This window comes from Aethalodelphis obliquidens, unplaced genomic scaffold (assembly GCF_003676395.1).
Source record: "Aethalodelphis obliquidens isolate GAN/ISIS:26980383/991018 unplaced genomic scaffold, ASM367639v1 scaffold34, whole genome shotgun sequence".
Classification (NCBI taxonomy): Eukaryota; Metazoa; Chordata; class Mammalia; order Artiodactyla; family Delphinidae; genus Aethalodelphis; species Aethalodelphis obliquidens.
The window spans coordinates 2,447,474-2,474,197 of NW_020837978.1; the positions used below are offsets into that span (position 1 = coordinate 2,447,474).

A 26,724-nucleotide genomic window follows, 5' to 3' on the forward strand; every position below is an offset into this window, starting at 1 on the left:
GGCTGCCTGGAGGGGCGGAAACCCGGGCGCCGGCCCCGCCTCTGTGCCCCCGCCCCGCCCCCTCCCTCCCCTCCGGGCCCCGAGCCGCCGGCCGGGATCGGACGAGACTGGGCAGGGAGGGCGGGCTGGCCTGCGCTCGGCGGGCTCCCGGGGAGACTTCTCTCTTTCCGTTTCTCGATCCTCGGAGACTGTCGGGTCGGGGGGCTGCGCGCCCCACCCGACCCGCGGGGGTGGAAGCTGCACGTGTGCCGGGAGGGGGGCGAGGGCGGGGCGCACCCGCTCCGGGGACCCGGCGCCGGTGCTGTCGGCCAGGTTCTCGTCCGCGCGCCGCCCGCCCATCTACCCTGGGCCGGGCCGGAGGCCGAAGCCGCCCGCCCCGCGTCCCCCGCGCATTCCAGTCGCGCCACCGCCCGGCCACGGCGCGGACGCGGCTGGGGACAGATGGGGACACGGTGGGACAGACGACGCGGCAGGCCCGGGCCAGCCAGCCACAGGGTCCCCCCAAAAGGAGAGTGGACCCCCTGCTAAGAAGTGGGACGGGCCGACGGTAGGAAAGGGTCTCCTCGGAAAGAGCGTCCCCGCGTGAGCTGGGGCCCTTGGTGAGCCGGAGAGATTTCGAAGTGGACCCGGGGAAGCTGCCCCCGTGGAGAACCGGGATTCACGGCCGCCTGCTCCTCAGGCTGCTCCTAATTGGGAGGTAATTTCGAGCGATAGTTAAAGGAATCCGGTTAGTTCAAGTATTGGAAGTTGGTTCTAGAGGGTCTCGGGTGACCTCACATCGCCCCAGGCTGGGGAGGCAGAGCCAGGGCGAGGCCCGTAAGCGCTCTGCGCTCCTGGAAAGTATCGAAAGCCCAGCTAGGGCGCAGAAACGATGGGGACCGAGGGCAGGTTGTCGGTCACGTGACTCGATCCAGACCCGGGGTCGTCGGTCACGTGACTCGGTCCAGCCTGCGGGCAGGTTGTCGGTCACGTGACTCGATCCAGACCGAGAGGTGTGTCTCACTGCTACACACACGCGCACACGCACACGCACATACATCACCGCCTCCAGGTTTTATTCAGACTGCTCCAGTGACTTGCCCATATCAGACCTTCAAAGTTCATCCAAGTTTATCTTTACCTCCCGTTTGCCTTGTGAACTGGGAAGAGAAGGTGTTTTCCACAACCTGGAGACTCCCCAACCTGGCGACAGTCAGTAAATGCTGGTAACTGATGGACTCACCACCTAGTCCGCAGGAGGAACCTGAGGGTAGAGGCTGAGGAAGCGGGCAGAGCTGAGTTCTGCCGTCCCCCACAAAGCCCCACTGAGGTCTCCCCCCATCGTATCCTCCCTGGGTACACACCCCCTCTCCCACTGCCGCTGGGCTGAGCAGAACCTCTCCGACCACAGTGAAGGTGTTTTTATGCATCCAATAAATCTATCCTAGGAGCAATCAGGTCTCCTTTTCCCTGTTGCCTAGGAGACCTAACTTCGTGAGGCTGCTCTTCAGTTGTGCCAGGCACTCTGGTCACTAAAGAGAAGGAAGCTATTTCCTGTCCGCAATATTTGTTTGTTAAAGAGACCTGGAACTAGAGAGTAAAAATAACAACGGCCCAAAATCACTAATCATTACAGAAATTCCGAGTAAAACACAATGAACTGCCACTTTTTAATCCATTGCATTGATACAGATTTTTAAAAATCTATTAAGAGAAATTATCCAAAATCTGAAAATAAGACCAAAAGGATGGCGCTCCTTTCAACCTCGTATTGAAGCGTTGTTTAAAAGCTCAAGGATTACTTACTTTTCTAGGAGAAGTTTCTGTTGTTTGATGTTGCTGTTTACTATTAATGAAAAGCTGAGTCTCTATAAGGTCATGTACCAACTTGTAGATTTGTGCCTGGTAGAGATGCAAATAATCTTTGCCCCAAAGAAAAGGTAACTTCAAAGGTTATAATTATTTCCCTGTAGGACATTAACCATGTTTATATCTAGCCTAGCAATCTTATTTTAATATAGGTTAAGGACTCTGTAAACCCATTTCCCCAAATGGTCTTTGAATCAGCTTTTTCATCTTACAAATGTCCTCATTAGTTAACGAGGTGAGTAAACTTTTGGCCCATGTGCATGCCATATTTGTAGAAAGATTTGAGAGTCGTATTTAACTTTGGAAAATTATACTCGGGGAAGTCTGACAAGAACAGGAATTTGTGCCGGCTTATGGAGAGAGACGTACCCTCGCGTGCTGATTCGGGGCGTCCGGGTTGGAAAAAGCTCTTTGGAAGGCAATTTGGCCGTTGTTGTTGAAACTGAAAGTGCACAGCAATTCCTCTTGTGACCCAACAATTCCTCTTCTAGGAGTAAGTCCCGAGAAACATTTCCACACAGGCACTTAGAGAAATGCGCAGTGTTTGCCACGGTGAGAAAGTGGAAAGGACTTCAGTGGTCATCAAAAGTGGAATGGAATATAGACTGGATGAACAACAAGGTCCTAGTGTGTAGCACGGGGAACTATATTCAATATCCTGGGATAAACCATAATGGAAAAGAATAGAAAAAAGAATGTATATGTGTATGTATAACTGAGTCACTTTGCTGTACTGCAGAAATTAACATTGTAAATCAACTATACTTCAATTAAAAAAATACTTTTAAAAAGTGGAATGAATAAATTAGTGGCACATACATGTGATAGAATACTATACAGCCACAGAAGATGAATCAGTCCTAAAAGTGTGAGAAACAAAATGTCAGTGGAAAAAAACTGTCAATGAAAATGACTATGGGTACAGCACAGTTATATGGACGTATATGACAAAACAATACTAAATGGAAAGATACCTGCCAAATCCTTCAAGGTGCCTATGGGGTAGTGAACAAAGTCAAGATGGGAAGGTGTCAGCAGGGACTTCTGCTGTATCTGTAGTGTCCTTGTGTACATTTCTGAATCAAGTGGATGCACATATTACTTGTGTAACGTTTTAAAGGGGTATCTCGGCACTGTGGGAGTTTGGAAGTAAAGAGCCAGCGTGTGCCCAGTGCTTGACTCTGGGAAGTGGGATTAGGTCCTAGTGAGCTTTTCTTCTCAGGCTTTTTCTGTTACTTAAATATTAGATGATGACGGTGATGAGAGAATCTCTGACGTAAGTACTAGAACTTCTAGTCCAGCCCAGCCACCAAGTCCAGTGTATCATCTCACACGGCGCACCTGAACTCTCTTTGCCTGGATTTGCCTCTCCATGTATCAGGAATTGAACACAAAAAATATAAGAAGTCCATGTCTGCTGTGAGGACAAATAAGATGATAGAGGGCAGGCAGGGTGCTGGTACACCTCTGAGAACCTGTGTTGCGTAAACGTCAGGAACAGACACAGAAAAGAGGAGTGGTTTCAGGTTGTAAATCGGGCTGACTGGGTAGCCTGGTGCCTGAGGCTACATAATACAATGTGAAACCGGGGAACAAAGCTCTCTGGGTCACCTGCCTGTCTGCCAAGGTGGGTAGAATTACAAAGGTGTGTCCGAGGAGGAGCCCTGGTTGTAGGCAAGCGCTTGGGAAACCAGATACTTTAATCTGATTCTTAAGAGTAACAAATGGGAATAAAAGAAAGACTTCATGAAATTCAAGGCCTTTACTTGGAAGGGATGATCGTTTTTCTGTTTACTTTTCTCCTGTGGCTGTTTTGTTTGGGCTTAGGTTGTTTTGTAAGTTCTGTCCTTGCTCCCTAACACTCACAGTTAAGAAAAGAAAGAGCAAAGGTTGGTGGTCACTCCAGGTCACCCTCCGTGTCCCCCTCGTTCTGCATCAGAAAACATGGTAGGGAGCTGGGGGCTCAAGCCAGGAGGTTAGACGGGGCTGGGGAGGCGTTCCTGGCCGCAGCAGGGCCCTAACCACACCCGTTCCACAATTCGTAACCACCCCACCCCCATGCTACCGCCGCCATATGCAAAGTTGGAGCTAGAGTGTCTTTTGCATCACTGCCTGTGCTTGTGATGAGTTGGGTAAACTAGTAACAGGGGCACCGTGATTTTTAAAAAATTTTTATTGGAATATAGTTGATTTACAATGTTGTGTTAGTTTCTGCCGTGCAGCAAAGTCACTCAGTTATACATATAAACACATCCACTCTTGTTTAGATTCTTTTCCCATATAGGTCATTACACAGTGTTGGGTAGAGTTTCCTGTGCTCTTCAATAGGTCCTTATTAGTTATCTGTTTCATATATAGCAGTGTGTATATGTCAATCCCAGTCTCCCAGTTTATCTCCCCCGGCACCGTAACCATGAGTTTGTCTTCTACATCTGTGACTCTGTTTCTCTTTTGCAAATGAGTTCATTTGTACCATTTTTTAAGATTCCACAGGTAAGCAATATCATACATTTGTCTTTCTCTGTCTGACTTACACCACTCAGTAGGACAATCTCTAGGTCTATCCATGTCGCTACAAAAGGCATTAATTAGTTCGTTCCTTTTAATGCCTGAGGAATAATTCACTTTGAGTTCCGCCCACGGGAGGCGGGGCAGTGAAGGCCCTGCAAACATAGCTCTCCTTCCTCCCTCATCAAATGAAAAGCAGTGGTGAGGCCTCAGCGCTGTGAATGCTTTCGGCACAGTGGCTGGTCTGACGCTCATGTCAGCCCTCAGGGGTAGGGAGGAGAGCTGCCCCTGCAGGTGAGGAAACTGGGGCTCCAAAAGGGGCTGAAGTGCTCCTGGACCCACGGCTGGCCGTGACCGAGGCCTCCCGGCTGACCCCACAGCCTCCTCCAGCTGTGGTCCAGCCGCACTGGCTTCCTCTGCTGGCTCCAGAGAATCTCCTATGCGGACGGTGGGTGTCAGGCTCGCGGGCCTGGTGGGCCTTACCTGCCCCCATGCCCCCCTGGACTGAGGAGTCCCACATCCTTTAGAACAGTGATTCTCAAGCCCTAATAGGCCTGCGAATCCCCTGGGAGCTTGTGAAAAAGCAGATCCTGATTCAGTGGGTGGGGCCTGAGAGTCTGCATTTCTGACAAGTTCCCAGGAGGCCCCGGAGCTCATTTTCTGCAGAGGCCGCTCTGAGTAGCAAGGTTGATTCTAGCTTCAACCAGACAAAGCAAGTCTGGTGTCGGGCAACCCGCTGTACCATCTCACGGTGTCCTCACCGTTCATGATCGTAACTAAGCGTTAATTATGTTTTCCTGGCTGGAATGTCATCCCCACGAGGACACGGACAATGACCGTCTCCTTCATACTGGTACATACTGGTACATACTGGTACACCCAGTGCCTAACACAGTGCCTGGCACGTGATAGATGCTCACTAAATATCTGCTGAATGAATAAGGTGAGTGAGGGACACGAATGACTGAGCCACCAAAACGCCGCCGTCCCCCGATTCCCAGCAATGAGACGTTTGGGAGGGTTTCATAGTCTTATCATCAAATCCGTATTTTCCTGGAGACCCAAATTCCATGCATCAAGCCATCTAAAAGGGGTTCATGGTGATCATCTCTTCGGAATGGGATCACAGACTTTTTATTTTCCTTCGTGCACTTTCCATGTTTTCCAAATTTAATGCAATAGGCGAGCATTACTGCAGTAACTCAAAGGAAATTGAAAAGTTCATCTAAGCAGATTCTCTCTTGGTCTCTTCTGCTTATCACCACAGACGCTGAGCTGGCTGCACTGTAATCAGTCGCTGTGTTCAGTGTCTCCGTTTCCAGACTATAAAGTAAGGTTGGGCTGGAGATGACCACTGCGCCTCACTGGGAGGTGAATTCTCTCTGAATTTGTCTTTTCGTCCATGTATTCCTTCTCATCCCTGTTACTTGCAAGGAATCCTAATCTCATATCCACTGACCTCACCTCTGTGGGTTCTTGCCACCCGGAATACCGTTCCACGATACCCCTTTTCTGAGGACGGAATTTGTTGCTTAAGTCCTGAGTAACAGACTTCCCCGCTGCCGCTGAGGTGTTTACATAAACTTAAGTCACCATTTTTTAACGTGATGCTGAGAAAACTCAATGAAAACCCAAGACTGTTTAAGACTATCTGTCTTAGTCACAGCATGAAATAATCCTGTTGGGAAGGGCTGCTGGAGTTTTACACTTCTCAGTGTAAAATTTTTTTTACATGTACATACTGTAAAACATTACGTTACAGTAAATAATGATCAATTAACTGCAGCGAATGTTGGTTGTAAAGTTATTCGTGCTCCTGGGGGTGGAGGTGTCGTCCTGGATATATCTGCACTGGTTGCATCACACAACCCAGAGTCTAGACTGGTACCCTGGGCACATTTCATTCTATGAGTGAATGAAAAGGAGACGGACCAGCTTGTTCAAGAAATCAAGGGGGCGAGGTTTGGGTCGCTGTTCACATCCTTTGACATCCGATCATATCTATATGCCCCAGCCTCCCGTCAGTTTTGTGCAGCTTCCGTATCCACTCACACCATCGGCCACTTAGCACGAGGTGAGAGAGAATCCCTAGGTAAGAAGACCAGGGCTGAATCCCACTGCCCCTCACTTTATGCAGATGTTTCTGAAAAGATGTGGACTAAGTGCGTGTCTATAAATTTGATTGAAAGGAGCAGAAATTTGTAAAGGGAGGATGTATGTGGCCACTCAGTCTCACCCACATCGAGGGGCTTGATTTGTCCCCGACGGCATTACTGAGTAGCAAGGACCTACTTTGGGGGGAAATTATATGATTTGGGCCATTTAAGAAAGGAAATATGGGGCAGTTCTGGGGCTCAGCAGGTGTTTGGAGAGGCGGGCATCCTGTCCACAGCAGGGGGCAGGCAGGGGTCCATGAGGCTCCTGAGCCGGTGAGGACAGAACGAGCAGCTCCTGACCACCGGCAATCGCATGGGCGCGGCTTCCACGGGGCGGGGTGTGCCGGCAGCCATTTGTCCTCCGGATTCCGGATTCCCACTTCACTTCGCACCCACCTTCCAGAGCATCCCTGCTGCCGCGCTCCCGGCCACACCCCCAGGTGACAGCCTCTTCCTTTCCCCTCTTTCCAAGGCATAAACTCTTTCTCCTGCCCCACTGTGTCCTTCCTTTTGGAATCTCAAGAGCATCCTTCTGGGGCGGGAGACCCTTGTTTCTCTTCGCCTTTTTGACACGACAATTCGAGTTCTTCCTCAGTGTGAGTCTAAGGAAATGAGAGGAGATGTCCATCAAGATCATGTTTGAAGTTATCATACACAGGAGTCACAGGTGACCCTCCTTTATTTTTCTTTTTTTCTTCCTTTGCGGTACGCGGGCCTCTCACTGCTGTGGCCTCTCCCGTTGCGGAGCACAGGCTCCGGACGCACAGGCTCAGCGGCCATGGCTCACGGGCCCATCCACTCCGCGGCATGTGGGATCCTCCCGGACCGGGGCACGAACCCGTGTCCCCTGCATCGGCAGGCGGACTCTCAACCACTGCGCCACCAGGGAAGCCCAACCCTCCTTTCTAAGGCTGATACCCACATCCTGATTTCCTCTTTGGCTTTTGTGGACATTTGTATTTTCATTCCCAGATGGGCGCAGTGCAGGCAAGGCCATGTTCATAGAGCCTCTGAGTTTAGTCTCTTCTCTCTGACTCTCTGATCCGCCTGGATGTTGACTTCCACGTGGCAGCCCGAGTGACTTCACTCGGTTGTCTGCACATCCCAAGTATTTCAGCTAATTGTCAACTTTCTGCTATCCGTTATCTCGGGACTGTGAGTACCTCACTGATGGGGCTTAAACAGGCACAAAGCATTCAGTGAACTGAAACCAGAATAAAGGCTCAGGGCAACGGCACAGATGCCCATGCCGTGGTTCAAGGAGTTGACTTTTACAGAAGTAAGTACATTTGTATTCGTTGTTATGGTGAATTGTTCTGACCCTCACCCAGACAGGAAAATAATGGAAGTTTCTTTTCCCAAGTGCTCCTGAACGCAAACATTCCAGATGACCTGGCCTCAGCTGGCCCAGAGCAGAAGTCGTAAGATTGAAGAAATAAGTAAATAATTTTTTAAAGAGATGGAGGGACCACGGCTTTCCGAAAACATCCGATTCGGGCCAGTGATTGAAGATGAGCTCAGGACGTGTGGAACGTTTGCTTCCTCCTTACTTAAAATTGTTTAAGTTGCTCCTATTGACCCTCTAAGCGAGAAGAGAGTGTGTGTGTGGAACGTTCATGCTTGAGGGACTTTCTCTCCTCCATCGTCTCCCCAGATATATATATATATATATATATATACACACATATATTCTAGAAAACCAGTGCTAGTCTGATGTCCAGCTCTGGGCAGAGCGCAGTTTAGAAGGTGAGCAGTTGCAGACGCTCTGTCAAGCTTTGCTCTTTGTTAATGATCTATTTCCAGGGCAGCACACCGGCACCTCCTTTGAGTCTGATTATACTCCTAACCCTCCAAGTTCAATGTCAGCAGATCCCGGTCTGACAGTAAGTGAGATTGCTTTCTGGGTTTGCTAGTGTACCGCATTTGAAAGACAGACTCCGCCCATAGCAGCTGCTATGGTGGAGCCCGCACTGTCCCTTGCAGGATGGTTTTATTAAAGGCCATCTCCCTGGGAGAACCGGTCTACCTGGTGGCAGTGTGGCCCTGTTCCAGGCAAATGGCCAAGGTCTGCATGATCTCCACGTACTTCACCCCTGTAACCGTGACCTCCTGGATGTTAGGCACTGTCTAGTCTTCAATGATAGTAGCTCTTGGTGATTAATTTTGCTGCTTTTGATCGCTTCCGGGGAAACGGGTTTTGACATGTAGTCAGTATCTTTCAAACTGAGAGCAAATGGAATTGAGGAGACTGTTTTCCAATTTATCCCAACAATTTAAAGTCCCATGTTAGAAAAATGCAATTCTTCCTGGAATACAAACACATACCAAGGGTTCAATTACTTATTATAACAACTTCCTTCCAAAAAGTGTTTGAAGTGGCTTCCAAAACAACGAATAAAAGAATGAAATTGACAGCTAAGGATTTGGGGCAGAAACCGAGCATTACCTAAATCACCTCATTTTCCCATTTCTCTGGCTGCTCATTTCACCCCAAGAGGCATAAGAAATGAGGAAGGATGACCATCGGGGAAAATGACATGGAATCTGGGAATACCCTGTTTAAGTCATAGGCTCACAGGAAAACATTATTTAGACCATTTTTTACACCATTTAACTGTTATATACAAATGTAGAATTAAAAGCATTTTAATAAGGTGGGTAAAAATATTTACACATATTCCAAATGATCACGCGTTAGATGCTGCATCGTACAGGAGGCTTGCACCGTCCACCTCCTTCTGCCTGCAAGGTTTCTTCCTTAATAGCTGAACTTTTCCTCTGAATTGGCTCCCAGCTGGGAGAACAGTCAGTGTTTTCAAACAAAAGGCACTTCCAGGAACTCCTAAGTCAAAGAACTGGTCCAGAATTCTTTCAGTTGTGGGGAGTGGGCAGGAGGGAACTTTTCTGTCTCCTCTGAATCCAGTACTTGGTGGTCCCCTGCTTCTTTAGTGAAACAACAAAATGGCCGGAAAACACTTAAAAAAATGTTTCTATGACAACGTGGTATGAATGAGCACACTTCCTAAGGAAATGAAACTCCTAAAAGCTTCTGTGACTTTACTGGTGATCTCAAGAGAAGGCTTTTTCTGTTTGGTTGGTTTTTTGTTTTTTTCTTTTCAGTTCACTGATTATAAATCCAGGTTCAAAACTTAGGACTCTTTACCCAAATAAGCAGTTATTTTTTTTACGTGTCATTTTTTTCACCCCTCCAATTTAATTTTTTTAAATATTCATCAACACAATCTCCCTTTCCTTGTAAAAATCCCTCCTTGTCACCTGTCCATCTCTTTTCACCACTCACTCCTTCACTGATTCAACAGATTTTTTATTGTCGGGTCATAAATCTAGTGAGAACAGCACCAAAATGAGCAGGAATTTGTCTGAACTTTTGGTGCTTCTTCAGAAAAGATAAACAATCCCTCTGGATCTTGAGAAGTAACCAGGTGGTCTGGGTTTTCCTTTATGTTTTTTATTTTTATTTATTTAAAAATTTTCTTGAACTGTAGTTGATTTACAATGTTGTGTTAATTTCTGCTGTACAGCAAAGTGACTCAGTTATACATATATATGTATATTCTTTTTCCTATTCTTTTCCATTATGGTTTATCACAGGATATTGAATATAGTTCCCTGTGCTCTACAGTAGGACCTTGTTGTTTATCCATCTTACATATACTAGTTTGCATCTGCTAATCACAAACTCCCAGTCCAGCCCTCCCCCAGCCCCACCCCCTTGGCAACCACAAGTCTGTTCTCTATGTCTGTGAGTCTTCCTTTATGTTTTTTTAAATTTAGATTTGTTAGCCCGAGAGATCAGGAATTCCTGGCTCTTGAGGACTGGGAGAGAGGGAAGATGATATTCTAGAAGCTGGTCAGGTACCTCTGATGAGTGCATCTATCAATTTTTAATGCCACCAGGGTTTAATTTCAAAGTGGAAGAAATTTGTGGCAGACTGGAAGCAGTAGCTGCCGCATCCCTGACTGTAATCGGTGTGAGCTCTTTAGAGCCCTGTTTCATTTTTAGGAGATGGCCATGCTGTCCATTCCTTTTCTAGAATGCACCCTGGAGATAAGGCTCGGGGTATTTGCTGCACAGCCAGACGTCAGACCGTTCATTTCTGCACCAATTTTTCTCCCCCATTTTAAGGGACCTTTCTCTGTGGTAATGAGCTCACTTACAGATCGATATCTCTAGGGGCCCCCGTGTGGGACCTGTGTAGTAAATTTAGAGCAGCACATTCAATTTGTCATAGCAAATACCTCCTGTTCTCTTTATAAAATTCACATACACATGTCTTGTCCTGGATTTAGTTAGCTTGTTGACTAGTGGAAACACTCATCAAGGAGAGAAGCTATGGGTATGTTACTTTATGAACAGGAATTTCCCAAACTTCCAATTTCATTCTTCAGATGAAAAGAATGAACACCACATGGTAAACTTTTGCCGTAAGAGTTTTGCTGAAATGCACTACTAATTTTCAGCAGTCAAGAGCATTGTGTCTGAAAGAAAGGAAGAGATAGGGAAACACAGTCAGCTCTCACAATAGATTGAGAGTGACTGTGTGAACGACGAGGATAAAGATGAAAATAACCGTGTCCTTCTTTCCCCCCTTTTCACCCTAGTGTGCCGTTTGTTTGCATCTTCAGTGCCAGGCGGGGGTCTTTCCCAGGTGCCTCCCCAGAGCCAGCCGTCCATGTTCTGCACAGCCAGGCATCCTCTCAGGGGGACAGCTCTGGCAGCCGCATCTTTTCTTTAAGGAGCACAAAGACCTCGAGATTGCTTTCTTTCTGTTTTGCATCACTTCCCTGACTAATACAGACACACTGTATTTGCATAACATAGTTTTGGTCCGCATGGGACCCCACCTCCAGCTTCCTGAATACGCATTTTATTCTGTGCGATGTCTGAACGTTGCAGCTCTAATCTCATCACCAGCCTGTGTACTTCCACTGAGTTATTCTCCAGGCTTTAGAACCGCACCTCCAATTTGTAAGCTGAGCTAACGATTACATTTTCATCTCTGAAAGATGTTCAATGAAAGCATGCTTTGTGGGGAGAATGATCAAAGATCTCAGCATGAGTGGCCCCCGACCCCCAGCCCAACTTCTCTGCTTGCTCAGCGGAGGCTGGAGAATAAACTCCCCTTTCTCTCGAACATTCTTCTTCACCCGGAGAACCTTGCAGGAACTACGCTCTTAATACAGCACTGTTTAGCCCCCTTCACTGAGACGCTTTCATTTGATCAGCCCAGAGAATAACCATTTCGCAGCCTTGGAGACAGAGTTCAGTGATTGAAGCGTCAGCCGACGGAAACGGCGTGGGACCCCAGATAGCTGGGATCGATGAAGAAACTATCCATCCCTAAAAGAATAGGACAACAGACAGGCTGCAGTTGCAAAAACTACAATCAGAATTTCGCTGAGGTAGGTCAAAGGCAGAGTCAGGATCACTCTTCCAAGTCATTTCCATTTCTTTGCGTTCTCACCTAGGGTTAGCTGCTTCGGGGCCAAATGCTTTGCCCGAATGATTTCATTTAACCCTTAGCACAATCCTTGGAGGTTGATTTTTTTTTTTTTTAATCCTCATTATACAGTTGAGGAGCCGGAGGCAAGTGACTTTCTCTAGGTTCCACGGTAAGGGATGGATCAGAGCCGAGTCACTGGGTCTGTGGGTTTGCAGTAATGTGCAGGTTCAACTGTCACCCAATCCTGGGTCTATCCCTTCAGTGTCTTCAGGCCGGTTTTCTAAGACCTTCCAGGGCAAGACCACACTCACACCAAACCTCCTTCTGCCAACTCTGTGCTTTGCCAGCTGACACTTCCTCTTATGCCTTTTTTTTTTTTACCTCGGGACCTGCTTTCTGACAAGATGGGCGTTTTCTACACCAGGCTCATTACCAGAATCATCTGGGGTGCTTATTAAAAATAGAAGGGCCCCCACAAAAAATAGAGGTGCCCCAGCATCTCTTGGAGACTCCGATTCATGGAGCAGGGGGTGGGCAGGGGCCCACAAGTTTCTTTGTGTAATTCTCATAAATAATCAAGCTGGGGAAGAGATGTCATTTCCCCAAAGTTTTTGACCCATGCACCCCTTTCATGTAATATATAATCTGAAAACTCCTTCAAAAGTAAAAAAACTCCTTCAATATTAAAAAAAAATGTATATGATGTTCGCCAAAAGTCATTTTAATTTTAGTATCTTATTTCAGATCAATATGATATCAAAGGATGTCAGAAAGTATTTCTAATGTAATATTAATGATGATCATAATTTGTAAGATGCATTTTTACTTTTTCTCCCTTCACGAGTGACTTGTAATATGTAACATACTTTAATTTTATACAAAAACAAACACACAGTTTTTTGGCAAACCAATTTTTAAATGATTTTTATATTGTGTTTGGTTTGGGCAAACAACAAATATTACAATGCAGCTTGAAATTTAACCATGTTAAGGGCATCAAAAGTGGACCATGGGGCTTCCCTGGTGGTGCAGTGGTGGAGAGTCCGCCAGCCGATGCAGGGGACGCGGGCTCGTGCCCCGGGCCGGGAAGATCCCACATGCGGTGGAGCGGCTGGGCCCGTGAGCCATGGCCGCCGAGCCTGCGCGTCCGGAGCCTGTGCTCCGCAACGGGAGAGGCCATGACAGTGAGAAGCCCGCGTACCGCAAAAAAAAAAAAAAAAGTGGACCGTGGACTTAATTTTTAAAGAATTTTCATATTTTGTTTCAACATGATAAGATAAGGGAGAGGGTGTTTCTTTTGTTAGATTTTAATTTCAATAAATGGAAAAGCAATTGGATACAATGATTAGTTTTTTTCTCTTTTAGACAATGGTCTGGATATCCTGAACTGACATCCTGTAAGAATTTCAATGTATTGAACGTAACTGGTAAAATTTCGGAAGCTTATGTGAGGAATGATTGTTATTTTCTTCATAAACTTGGATTTAAACGTCTGTATTCTAAAGCTTTGTTGATTTAACCAATGGCCCATTGCGGGCATGAACTACACAGTGTAAAACTAAGATGAAAAATCACGTAAATGCTGTCAGGAGAGGCAGCGCGGCCTGCTGTTCTCAGCGAACCGGGTGACAAAGTCCCCTCCCTCCTCCACGGCCGCCACGGGGCCTCCCTCCTGAGTTCTCAGAGCTGCAAGCTGTCCAGTAGTAAAGGGGAAATCTCTGAATAGCTATTTTGTTCATTTATGATTTTAAAACGAAAGTAGCAGCAGGTGCTATCAGCACCTTCATGACTTGACCCTCTGGAACAGGTTCAGAGACGCTCCTGGGGACCCGGGAAGGGGTCGGGAGGCTCTGCGGCTCCTGGTACCTCAGCGAGGTTCTCAGTCCCAACCGCCCATCAGAATCATCGGGGCAACTTTTAAAAGATGGGTGCCCAGGCCCAGCGCAGCCCATTAACCAGGCTCTTTGATGGAAGCTTCCAGTGTCAGGACCAATCTCCGCAGGTGATTCCAACGTGTGGCTGTGAGCCAGCAGCCCAAGGGGATGAATCGGACACTGTGACAGGCTTAGCGGTGGAAGGAGTTTGGGGGCAATTAGGCCTAAGGCCTGAAACCCCATCAGGATCCTGGCCTTCTCGCGATGCTCCGTGTCTTCAAGGAGTCCACAGCGGCTTGAGGAAAGCACACACACCCAAAAAAGCATTCTGCCTGAAGGATTTTGAAACGTGCCTGCAAGTCACTGTTAAAGATGACACCTTTGCACACGCAGGTTTTGGAGGCCACGCCCACATCACTGAGCACGCTGTCACCACCACCCCCGCCAGGACAGGGTGCTCCCCAGGTCCCGCTTGAGGACAGTGTCTTGTAGGAGATGCCAGCTCCACCCACACACGTTCCTGAGCGCTGGCTCTGTGCCCAGCCTCACACTGACCCCTGACAACATGCAGATGAAGCTGTGGCCCTGCCCCAAGAACCTCCATCCAGTCGGGGACAGATGAGCAGATCAAGGGTTACAGCCACTGTGCTGAGAGCCGAGACGGGGGTGCCGACAGCATCCTCACCCCTGCCACCGTCCCAAAGGTGCCATGGGTGGGGAGCCAGCATTTGAGCAATTTCACCTTCTTTGCACATTCAGATATATTATATAGAAACCTATAGAATGCATTAAAATATCTAGTTCGCACGTGTCTGTGTATATGTACCTGTGTGGGTGTGTATATATACAGCTTTTGTTGTTGTTTACAGAACAGACGAGCAACCGCGAAGTATTCCATGGGAAACTTCCTTCCACTGCAAGTAATGGGCTCATTTCAAATAGTGCCTAAACGTGTCATCTTTGGATCGGGGGCTTGTGGGAGAGGCTGGGTAAGTGGGTTGGAGCTGACGTGGGAGCTCTGCATGCCAGGCTGGGCATTGTCTAGAGGTGTTATTCTGAACGTTATGAAGAGCTGTGTGTGCGCGCATGTGTGTACAGGTGTGTTGGGGGAGGGTGGTTGTGTATGTGTGTGTTGGGTGTATGTCGTGTGGGTGAGTGGCGTGTGGTGTGTGTGTGTGCGTGCCCAGGCACGTGTGTTGGAGAGCATGTGTGACATGAGCAGACCTATCCTGGGGGACCCCTGGTAGCAGCTGTGCTCTACACTATTGGGGGACAGTCTTTGGTGGGGCAGGGTGGGCAGGTAGGAGTCTGTTGAGTCAGAAAGTTCCCTTGGAAACAGAAGGAAAGGGGCAGGAGAGGAACCGTGGAAAAGGGACTGATGTCAGATTTGGTACCAACCAGATGCGGGGCCTGGGGGAGGGTAGCAGGGCTGTGAGCTGTGCTCCTGCCTGATGGTACCTCTGATGGGGGAGGGGCACCCGAGGGGATGGGAGAGCCCCTGAGCTCAGCTGGGGCTTGGTTGAGTCTGAGATGCCGAACTCAAGGGAAATTGGAGCTCCAGACACTAGTTAAGACATCGTCTAAGAGAGAGGACAGGACGGGGAGGAAAATGCGAGGGACAGGAGGGGCCTGAGGGGTGGCTGCCCAGGGCAATGGGCCCGGCTCTGGGGCCCCGTCGGGCCAGCTCACTGTCCTTTGGATGTGATGGAGGGAGCGGTCAGGACCCTGAACTGGTGGAGAAAGTCAGGGAAGATGCAGAGCTGCCGAGCTGCCCTGAAGACCCCCAGCACAGCAGGGGCTGCGGGTCAGCGCCTGCGGGGCCTGCTGGGGTTTCTCCGGCTCTGTGCCTCCGGGGGACCCGCATCCGGGCCCTCGAGGTGCGCCCAGCACCCCAGCAGCAGCTTCCCTCAAGGGCCTGGGGGTGATGGTCCTGACGCCCTGAGGGCCGCCCCTCTTCTCCAGAGGGGTGCGCTCTGCTGATTTATTCAACACGGAATTCGGGAGACAGTCTCTTTTGTCAGCTCTTTTCTCCTCCAAGTAAACAGATCAGTAAGTGGCGATAGCCAGCAGGGCAGGAAGAAGGCTTCCCCAGCCTCCCAGCCTCCCGTAGGACCCCCGGCCCCCACCACGGAAAGCCGGTCGGGAAAGCGGCTTTGGGGGTTTGCTTCGCTTTCCCGTCATCAACATGGAATTTTCATGCAGCAGCTTGAAGTTCCTTCTAAGAGAACAGAACGAGGTGGAGTCAGCAAGACGTGTGAGTACACGCAGCTCGACGCTGCCAGACGTGGGGGCGGGAGCGGTAGGGGGAGCCGCCAAAGCCTCAGGAAGCTCGTCCTGCCCAGGCCGCCCGCTTGGCATGAAAATAGAGCCTTTCTTTACCAGAAAGGCTGTCTGAGTCGGAGTTAACCCCGTTCAGCGACGTTCATCCCTTACTCAGAACTGAAATCGGTGTCTATGCTCAAAACCACACGCACGTTAACTCATCATTTCTATACGCCATCCAGGCATGAGCCTCGCGTGGCCTCACAGTGAGTGTGTGTATGTGAGTGTGTATGTGAGTGTGTGTGTGTGTCTAGGTGTGTGTGTGAGTGTGTGTGAGACACTTTATCTCTCACACTGCCCACACCTCTGGACGCCAGCAGCCCCGTCCTGCTGGACGAACTGAGCTTTGGGTACCAGTACGAGGCCCAGGACTGCGTCCCCCGGTGGGTGTGGAGTGGATCCTCGGTACAACGTTCCCCTCACCCCAATAGCCATGGTTTCCAGCCCCTAATGGCCTCTGACCTGGAAAACGTGCTGTGCGAGGCAGGATTGCTGTATCTGACAGACTGCACTAATTTGTGTCTGAATTAATCCTGTAAACCACCTTTACGGTTCTTGCCTCCCATCCTGCATGTCCAGACCAGCCTGAGGTTACCCCGGGAGTCTGCATTTGACGGTAAACAGCGACGGCTCTCCTCCTTCAAATGCAAAGTACGCATCATTCTGTGCTCACCGCTCTGGTATGACCTGAAGTGCACTGCGGCGACGGAGCTGCCGCTCTGCAGGCTCCGCTCAGGTGGGACAAGCCTGCCCTTGGCCGAGCGGTGAGCTCCCTCCAACGCTTGGCTGTTCCGGTTCCAGCCGGCACTTGTCACGAACCGTCCGTCCCAGGTGCGTGTTCGCCAGGAAGCTTTCCAAAGTCCTGTGTGATTCACCCCACTGGCACAGAGCCAAGAGCACTTTCGTGCCAGGAGGCTGCCGCCCCCTGTTTGCTTATTGCCAGAGTGGGCTCACCTCTGCACGGCGCGTGAGCATCTGAAACTCGTCTGCCGGGGCCCAGGGCTCCACGGGGTCATGGTGGAAGGGCCCTGAGAGGCTCAGGCCAGCATACTCCGCACCTGTGGATCTCCTAGCTGTCATTATTTTCTCTGCTGTCTGTTCTTACCTGAAACCATCAACACAAACGGAACTTTTACTGCAAAATACACCACAACATGCAAGGCAGGGGCACCCAAGAGTCAGCTTGGGTGTTAGCTGAGGGGTTCCGGAGGCTCTCAGCTGTGCCGGGTGACCCTTTAGATGCAGCTCATGGAGAGATCTGGGGGTGCTAGGGGAGGGACCAGGGAGGCCAGGGCACCAAGGGGGCCCACGGCTAATTACCCGCCAGTCTGGAAGCTTTGCAATGCATAACCGTCTCTGTGGCCTTCCTGGAACGCGGTGGGGAACTTCAGCACGGATGTTAACCGAGCTTCTGTCCCCTTCGCTCCCTGACCCCTTCCCGTCTAAGATGTCTTCCAAGCAACTGAATTGATCCAGGAGCTCTGCACAGACATAGAAGGTGCAAATATGAATGAACACGCCCTCACCTGCATGCACAGGTAAGTGGAGGGGCAGCCCTCACTCACACAGCACGACCTGACGGGGGGCCAAGGTCGTTGGGTCGTGTTTTATAGCTGTTGAGAATGACGCTGCTGTGAACACTGGTGCACAAATACCTACTCAAGACCCTGCTTCCACTTCTTTGGGACATATGCCTGGAAGTGGAATTGCTGGATCATACGGGAATTCTTTGCTTGTTTTTTAAGGAACCTCCATATACCATTATCCTCCATATAACCTCCATATACCATTATCCCAAGTGGCTGCACCCTTTTGTGTCCCAGCCAGCAGTGCACAAGGGTCACGATTTCTCCAAATCCTCACCAACACAAGCTATTTTCTGGTTTGTGATTGTGGACATCCCAACAGGTATGAGGTGGTATCTCGTTGCGGCTTTGATTTGCATTTTCCTGATAACTAGTACGGAGACTTTGAAACTCCGCCCATTTTCTTTACTAATTTACTAGCACACAGAAGAAAGAGTAGCTGCAGCGCCCAGACTCAATTATTGAGCACAGGTCGCAGCCCCTGGGACACCTGGCCCCTGAACACCTCAGCAGGCGTCGTTCTGAGACTTTGAACCTTGGCCTGTGGGTTCGTTCCAAACAGGGATGCGTCTCAGGTCCCGTGGACCAGGCTGGAGCATCACTGCTGGGTAGCACTGCTGTTCTTGACCCGGTTGGAGTTTCTGCACAAGCAGCTTCCAATTTTCTAATAAACTGTAAACTCTCACTGGTACCTTGCCTTGGGTGGCCCCCAACAGATCGGAGCGGTGCAACTCACGCTATCACGTCCCCCCTCCCCGCCCCCCAAGAAATTCCGAAGGACTCCATCTGCCGTTCAGCATCTTTACTACGTTTGTTCTTCTTGTAAATATGTTCTGCAGTGAAATGAAGGTTAGGCTTTCTGATCACGTGATCCTTCCCGACTCCCGCGGGCATCCGTCCTTTCTGGATTAGTGACATGTAGGCATTTCCATGTTCTCCTGGAGCTGAATCATGGCGGCTGGATTCTTGCTGTGTGTGGCTGGCCCAGCTCCCAGGGCCCGGCATACTCCGTGGCCAAGTCTGTGAAAGCCACGCAGGAACCTGCTAAAGATAACGAAAACCAGCAGTGGCAGTTCCGCCTTTCGGTGGAAGGGTCCTCACAGGGCTCATCCTCGGGGTTAGGGGCAAACAAGGCGCATTTCGTTCTCAGTAGCTGAGCCAGGGCTGCTGAATGTTCTGTCTTTCTCATGCGCGGTGTCCTCTGGGTTTGAGTCACGATTAGGGATCTGCTCAGATGACCAGGTCTATAGGTCTGCAGTGGTGGCTGCACATTAGAGTCACCTGGGAGCCTCTAACGATTTCCCCATGCCTGGGCTCTAGCCCCCACCAAGGAAATCCGAATCTCTGGGCATCGGTGCTTTTTACAGAAACTCCCCAGGTGACACCAGCAAGCAGACACGCTTGAGAATCAGCTTCTAAACTTGAATGAACATGCAAATCACCAGGGCATCCTACTAAAGATGCAAATTCTGAAGAGCAGGTCTGTGAGGGGCCTGAGATCCTGCATTTCTGACCAGCTCTCCAGTGACGCAATTCTGCTGGTCCACACTTTGAATAGCGAATCTGAAACAGGGCTTGGCAAAGCGTGGCTCAGAGGCCAGATGCTTTATTATTATTATTATTTTTTTGGCGGTACGCAGGCCTCTCACTGCTGTGGCCTCTCCCGTCGCAGAGCACAGGCTCCGGACGCGCAGGCTCAGCGGCCATGGCTCACGGGCCCAGCCGCTCCGCGGCATGTGGGATCTTCCCGGACCGGGGCACGAACTCGTGTCCCCTGCATCGGCAGGCGGACTCTCAACCACTGCGCCACCAGGGAAGCCCCAGATGCTTTTTAAAAAAAAATTTTTTGGCTGCATCAGGTCTTTGTTGTGGCACGTGGGATCTTCCTTGCGGTCCACGGGATTTTTTGTAATGGCGTGTGGGCTTCTCTCTAGCTGTGGCGTGCAGGTTTTTTCTCTCTAGTTGTGGCGCGCAGGCTCCAGGGCACGTGGGCTCTGTGATTTGCAGCACCCGGGCTCTCTCATTGAGGCTCACGGGCTTAGTTGCCCCACCGCATGTGGGATCTTAGTTCCCTGACGAGGGATCGAACCCACACGTCCCCTGCATTGTGAGGCAGGTTCTTTACCACTTTACCATCTGAGGGACCACCAGGGAAGTCCCTCAGATGCCTAATTTTGTAATTAGTTTTACTGGGGCACAGCCATGCCCGGCTGGGTAGTTATAACAGACCGTATTACCTGAAAGCCTAAAATATTTACTGTCTGGCTCTGTACAGAAAAAACATGCCAACCCCTTGTTTAAAGCATGCTAATTAATGCTGGTATATCTGTTATGAACTCAATGACCCAGGCTGTAGGTCATGATCGTTATAAGATGATGGTGACTCAGAGGGTCTCCCTCCCTCAGAGGGGCAAGGTACATTTTTAAGTCGCAGTAATTATTAGATCATCTGACCTCCTTTTGAACCTTTCAGATTTGGTTTACAATTGTGGAAGTGAAAATTGTTTTTTGTGCAGAGAATGTACTAAAAAAAAAATAAAGAGCGAGAGGAAGGATAATTTATACTCCTCTGAAAGTTCTTTGGCTAATGTCTTAGCTGTGCAGTCTATCGTCCATAAAATTCTAATGAATTATTGTCACTTAAAAGTTTTCTACCATTTAAAAATTATACAAGTAATATATGTTTGTTGAGAAAATATGAACATATGGTACTTACAATCTGAACATCCAGAAATAACCACTAAAATGTTTGAATATACTCTTCAGGCCATTTCTGTACATACATATATCACATGCCACAGTGTAAACAGTCTCTGGTGTCAGTTTTCTCATCTCTAAAGTGTGGAGAATAATAATACTTCTCCAGGGGGTTGTTGATAGGATTAAATGAGATCATGTGTGTGAAGTGCTGAGCTCTCATTAATAGCTCAGTAAACGTTAAGTTTAGAAATGGGGTTCTATTGTTTCATAAACTACCCCCAGGGTTTGGGGGCCAGTCATAAAATTGGTACATGCCACTTTCATCATTCTCTTCTGGAGAGAACCTGGTCTCAAGACCACACACCTTCCTCCAAGGGATGCCGGGACATGCAGTGCAGCTGGGCAGGCACCCAGACTGAAACCAGGACCTCGGGGTGTGGGTGAGGGATTTAGCTGGAAAGCTAATCTCTGCCACAATAGACTTCACCCCATTTTTCTATGAGAGTGTTCATCTTTTGCTGTTCGATGCATGTGAGTTCTTTATAAATTAATGATAGGAATTTTTGACACATATATTGCAAAATTTTTCTTTGGTGCCCTTTTTCACTTTTAATTGTGTTTATGGGGTTTCTATTTTAAAACTTAATTTAGTAATATATGCACATTGTAGAAAATTTTGAAAGTAACCAAAGGAATGAATTAAAAATTGCTCAGAATTCCACAACGATAGATAACAACTCTGTTAACACCTTGATTTAGTTGATGTGTGTGTGTATTTGTTTGTGTACATGTGTATGTGTGTTTCTTCACACACAATTAGATTTATGCTTTATATTCTATATATAGTTTTAAATCCTGCTTTTTTGCTTAAAATTCTACTGTGAGAATTCTCCCATCCCACTGGAATTTAAGAGATAACTTTTTTTTTTATCATCTTTATTGGAGTATAATTGCTTTACAATGGTGTGTTAGTTTCTGCTTTATAACAAAGTGAATCAGTTATACATATACATATGTTCCCATATCGCTTCCCTCTTGCGTCTATCTCTCTCCCACCCTCCCTATCCCACCCCTCTAGGTGGTCACAAACCACCGAGCTGATCTCCCTGTGCTATGCAGCTGCTTCCCACTAGCTAGCTATTTTACGTTTGGTAGTGTATATATGTCCGTGCCACTCTCGCTTTGTCACAGCTTACCCTTCCCCCTCCCCGTGTCCTCAAGTCCATTCTCTAGTAGGTCTGTGTCTTTATTCCCGTCTTACCCCTAGGTTCTTCATGACCTTTTTTTTTCCTTAGATTCCATATATATGTGTTAGCATATGGTATTTGTTTTTTCTCTTTCTGACTTACTTCACTCTGTATGACAGACTCTAGGTCCATCCACCTCACTGTAAATAACTCAATTTCATCCTTTTTATGGCTGAGTAATATTCCATTGTATATATGTGCTACATCTTCTTTATCCATTCATCTGTCGATGGACACTTAGGTTGCTTCCATGTCCTGGCTATTGTAAATAGAGCTGCAATGAACATATTGGTACATGACTAAGAGATAACTTTTAATGACTGCTCAACAATCCATCATTTAGATGTTCAATATTTCATTTCCTCATATTTCTAATTTTGGGTATTAGATTGTTTCTGTATTTTCACTGTTACAAATAATGTCTCAGTAAGTGTCGTTCTTCCCAGACCCTTGGCCACCCCTTCACACATTCGGTAACCGTGCACTGTGCGCCCATGACGCACCAGGCACCCTCCTGGGCTTAGGAAGACATCACTGCCCTGGGCTTGGGGCTCACAGTCTCATCCTGCTTGTTTCCGTAGCATACGTTTCTAGAAGGGGAATGACTGTGTCAGAGACACAGAGAGAGAAGCTGGGGCGGGAGGAGCTGAGCCTCGCTAAGGGAGTAGCTCTGGAGCCGGGGCCCCCGACTCCCCTTCTGGGGGCAGAGATGGCCATTCCCCGAGGACTGTGGCCTGTTCGTGCTGTTGTTTCTTCAGCGTTTGGTTCAAGCTTCCCTTAAAGCGTACATGTAATAATGAAGCCCTACACGTGTGCTTCCAGGACAGAGTGGACTCTTCCGTGTGCGGCAGGGGAGCATCAGGGCCCTTTGGTACAGTGGCTGGTCTTCCCTTAAAGCGTACATGTAATAATGAAGCCCTAAACGTGGCTTCCAGGACATAGTGGACTCTTCCTTGTGCAGCAGGGGAGCATCAGGGCCCTTTGGTACAGTGGCTGGTGATGGAAACGCAACGGATTGTGGGAGTCATTCTGCCCTGACACTCGTGGGTGCCAAGGCCCAGCACGAGCGGAGGTCCTCACCCTGTCGGCCTAAATATTTAAAAAGTTACTCATCAGATGGTCGAACAGAATAAGCTCTTGTCCTCCTGCCTTTGCAAGTATACCTTCATCATGACCTGAGGAGCAGGTTCAGATTTAGGACTTCTGGCACTTTGAGGTTAATAACACGCAGGGATGCAGGACCAGCCTGCCGTCAGCCTGCGACCTGCCTCGTCTCCTCCCCAACGCCCGAGAGGCCTCCCAGCCCCATCCACAGCCCGCCAGCAGCTGCCCTGCTTCACCCCGAGGGCCTGGGGTGTGGTACCCCGGGAGGAGAGACCCGGGGAACGGGTCCATGTCGGCCCTGAAGGGGGGAACAGGCAGTTTGGGTAGGAAATTCGGGCTCGCAAGGACCTGGAACGTAGTCCAGAGAGAGTCATGGGCTCCAGGTGGACACATCCTCACCCCAACGGGCGTGGGGCTAGATCGGGGACCCGTGAAGCCTGGGGCCAAGGCAGGGCCCCTCTTGCTTGGGTCTAAGCCGTGCTGTGAACAGCTGCTATTGCATTGTTGCTTCCAAATCACATGGCTCAAGGTTCTCGGTCGACTCCGGGGTGGTGACGGCCCAGCCAAGATGTGACCCCGGCAGCCTGAGTCCAGAGTCCACCCTCTTCACCGCGGTGCTTTGCTGCTCCTCATAGAAGGATGGGAAGCCCTGGACTGGATTATCTCGAGACCCACTTCCTCCCAGGGATGGGGGTCAGCTGTGTGGGCAGGGCTGCTCCGGTCTGGCCAGCTCTGCAGTGAGGAGAGGTCCAGAGACCTCCACGGCACTGGGTCTGTCCCCTGACCATGACCTCACATCCGTTCGCTCTCAGACGTAGGTTCTATTACTAAATACTCCAAATCGGGATGTTGCTGAGCATTTAGGAACAGAGGTTCTTGTTTCTTCGTCTGAGTTTTCTCCCTAAGTAGGATTGATCAAATGGCCCCTCCCGGCAGGACCCTTCTCTTGTCACTGTGGAAATTATGCGGTTCTCTACTGTCCTGGCAAATCAGTGTGAAGTGAACGCTTTCCCTTGGAAATGCTCCTAAGTCTCGGCTTTTCCAAAATAAAAGTATTTTATCAAAACAATACTTCGATTATGGGAGCTTTTTTCTGCACTGCCCCTTCTTAGCTCCACAGATGGAGTTTGGGGTGGGACCAGGGCCGGCAGTGTGGCTCCGTTCCTGTGTCACCAGGTGCAGAAGCAGGACTTTGGGGACCGCTGGGGTCTTACCCTCCCCTCTGCGCAGGCCAGCCTGGGGGCTTTGATAAAGAACCTTGGGAAGAGGCAGCCCGCATGCCCCGTGGTCCCCCCACAGTGGCGGCAGTGGTCCCCTGACAGTGCCTTCCTCTGCAAAGGCGTGTGGAATGAACAGTCTCCCTAAATTAAGTCTATAAAACGTTTCCTATCTCCCCTATTACCCACGCCTCAGACTGAGTTCATGGGCAAAGGAGAGAGAGTAATCCATGTAGAATTTTGGTCAGTTGGGTAACCCCCCGGCACAGTTCTGGAAAATGTGATGTGAGAGGGAAGTTCTGTATAATTGCCCAAGTGGGAGTGATTTCAATGTGCCTGTTGCTTCCCCTGGGCAGTGGCAGGATGGTTCTGTGTCTTTTTGTTCTCACTTACCCAGGGGTGAGTTTGTTTCCCCCTTTTTGCTTGTTAACACCCTTGTTAACATTCACCCAGAGTGGCCATGATGGGCGAAATAAACATTTGAAGAACTAGCCCTGGCTCCCGGGCCTAACACAGTCGATCTCCCCCAGCCAGCACTGGTGGCTGCCAGCCTTTAGGATTCGTCCGAGTCATTTCATCCGGAAAGGCATGACAAGCAAAGGAATAGCCTGGCTCTCAGGAGGGCAGCGATGCCATTGGATGGCTGAGATGGCATAGGAGCGCCGGGCCCACGGCCGCCCCGCTGGAACTAACCGCGGTACGCCGAGCTCTCCAAAAGCAGGATGAGAAGCGTTGCAAGGACGTGAAGGGAGTCCCCAGGACAGGCGGCCTCTCTCCAGATCGGATGTGGCACATGGTGGCTTGTGTACCCACGCTTCCTCGGTTCTCCCGACAGCAGGCAGGCGGCCCTGAGATGACATCACTCCTTCCCGCTGAGCCCGGGCAGAGCTTCACCGCCCTTCCCAGCAAAGCCCATCAGGCATGTGTTGCTGAAAGATGGAGTTTTCATGCAGGGTGAAGCCCAGTGGAAATCCCGCTCTAACATCAGCCCGGGAGCCACCCAGCATCTCTCAGGAGGGTGGCGATGGCAGAGCCCGTCGGTGGCCTAGCTGCTCTTCCGGCTTTCTCTTTCTCGTCAGGATCCACAGCCCATTTCGGAGGCTGAAGGTATCAGGTACTTGGTTTCGCAGGCTTCTCTGCAGCAAGGACATAGGTATGTGTCCTAACCCTGGCCAAGGGTTTGTATTCTGCCTGTAAAAGCTCTGGTGGAAGTTTTCCTTCCTGGTAAGAAGAGATCTGCAGAGAGAAACCCCACTCCTTGTGCTTGGAACTTGCTTACCTGAAGATGTAACTTCCAGAGCCGTGACCATCGTCTTGTAACCACGAGGCGCCAAGCCCGGAAGTGAAGACCACTGCTCTGTGGACGGTGGGACAGAGAGACGGACACACCCGGGTCTGTAATAACCTGCTTGGTGGCTGAATTTAACATATTTGGAACCACTCACTTCTGGACTCCTCCTTACGAGACAGTAAGTCCTTGTGTAAGCCGCTTACAGTTGGATAAGCTAGTGCTATAGCCAAAAGCGTTCTTCCCGATCTGAACCCTTCCCCTGGGTTTGCGGCATCTCCTGCCTTAAATGGCAGAGCACAACCCCCGGTACAGAAGCTGACTGTGCTGACTGGTCACTTTCCCAGCTTCCTGTGCAGTTCAGAACGGACACACTGCCTGGGCCCCACCGACCATGCGCCCAGGCCAGACCTTGTGTCAGAATCCAGTGTGTGAAGGAACAGGGGTGGTGCAGAGTTCATGCAGTGGAGGGGACAAGAGGCTGCGTCCAGTGTCCCCGGTGGCCAGGGCCGTGGCTCTGGCCGCAGCAGGAACTAGGCCCGTGACAAGAGTACTTCTGATGCAGCAGTGGCCTTTATTTTCTGTCCTGTACGTGGCTCTCTCACTGCTGTGGCCTCTCCCGTTGCGGAGCGCAGGCTCCGGACGCACAGGCTCAGCGGCCATGGCTCACGGGCCCAGCTGCTCCGCGGCATACGGGATCCTCCCGGACCGGGGCACGAACCCGTGTCCCCTGCATCGGCAGGCGGACTCTCAACCACTGTGCCACCAGGGAAGCCCGCAGTGGCCTTTTTTGATTGGAGTGTAGTTAATTTACAATGCTGTGTTAGTTTCAAGTGTACAGCAAAGTGATTCAGTTATGTGTGTGTATATATATATATATATATATATATATATATATATATATGTAAATTCTTTTCAGATTCTTTTCCATTATAGGTTATTACAAGACATTGAGTAGAGTTCCCTGTGCTCTACAGTAGGTCCTTTTTGTTTGCTTACTTTATATATAGTTGTGTGTATATCCCAACCCCAAACTCCTAATTTACCCTCCCCACCCTATCCCAGCGGTGGCCTTTTTTGTTGTGGGTGGAGAAGGCCATTCCTGTCTGCATAGCGTCCGAGCTGCCTCTCCATCCTTCCCAGAGAGTTCTGAGCTTCTCAATACCTTTTTAATCAATTCCCATTTTGCTTAAAATAGCAAAATCGGCTTCTGTCGCTTACATCTAAGGACACTGACCGACACAATAACCCACAGGCAGTGGTAGCCATGGACGATACTACCCGCGAGAAGCCCTCTGTTAGCAAATTGCCCACGTGCCACCTCTCTTGAGCATATAAAGTAGACGCATCTCTGAGTCCTAGTGCATACAAAATCAAAACATTTTCCGTTTATATGTTCGGATTTCCAA

At 49.5% G+C, this 26,724-nt stretch overlaps 1 long non-coding RNA gene across 2 annotated transcripts; it reads left to right on the forward strand.

Moving 5' to 3' along the window:
* Nucleotides 1-106: 106 nt before the first annotated feature.
* On the forward strand, nt 107-14,662 carry LOC113631688 (uncharacterized). 2 transcript variants are annotated; one of them, XR_003437501.1, is made up of 3 exons: nt 107-697; nt 11,136-11,936; nt 13,343-14,662. It is a non-coding gene; the product is annotated as an uncharacterized LOC113631688 (long non-coding RNA). The 2 variants fall into 2 exon arrangements; XR_003437502.1 differs by having other exon boundaries at nt 11,760-11,936.
* Nucleotides 14,663-26,724: the final 12,062 nt, after the last annotated feature.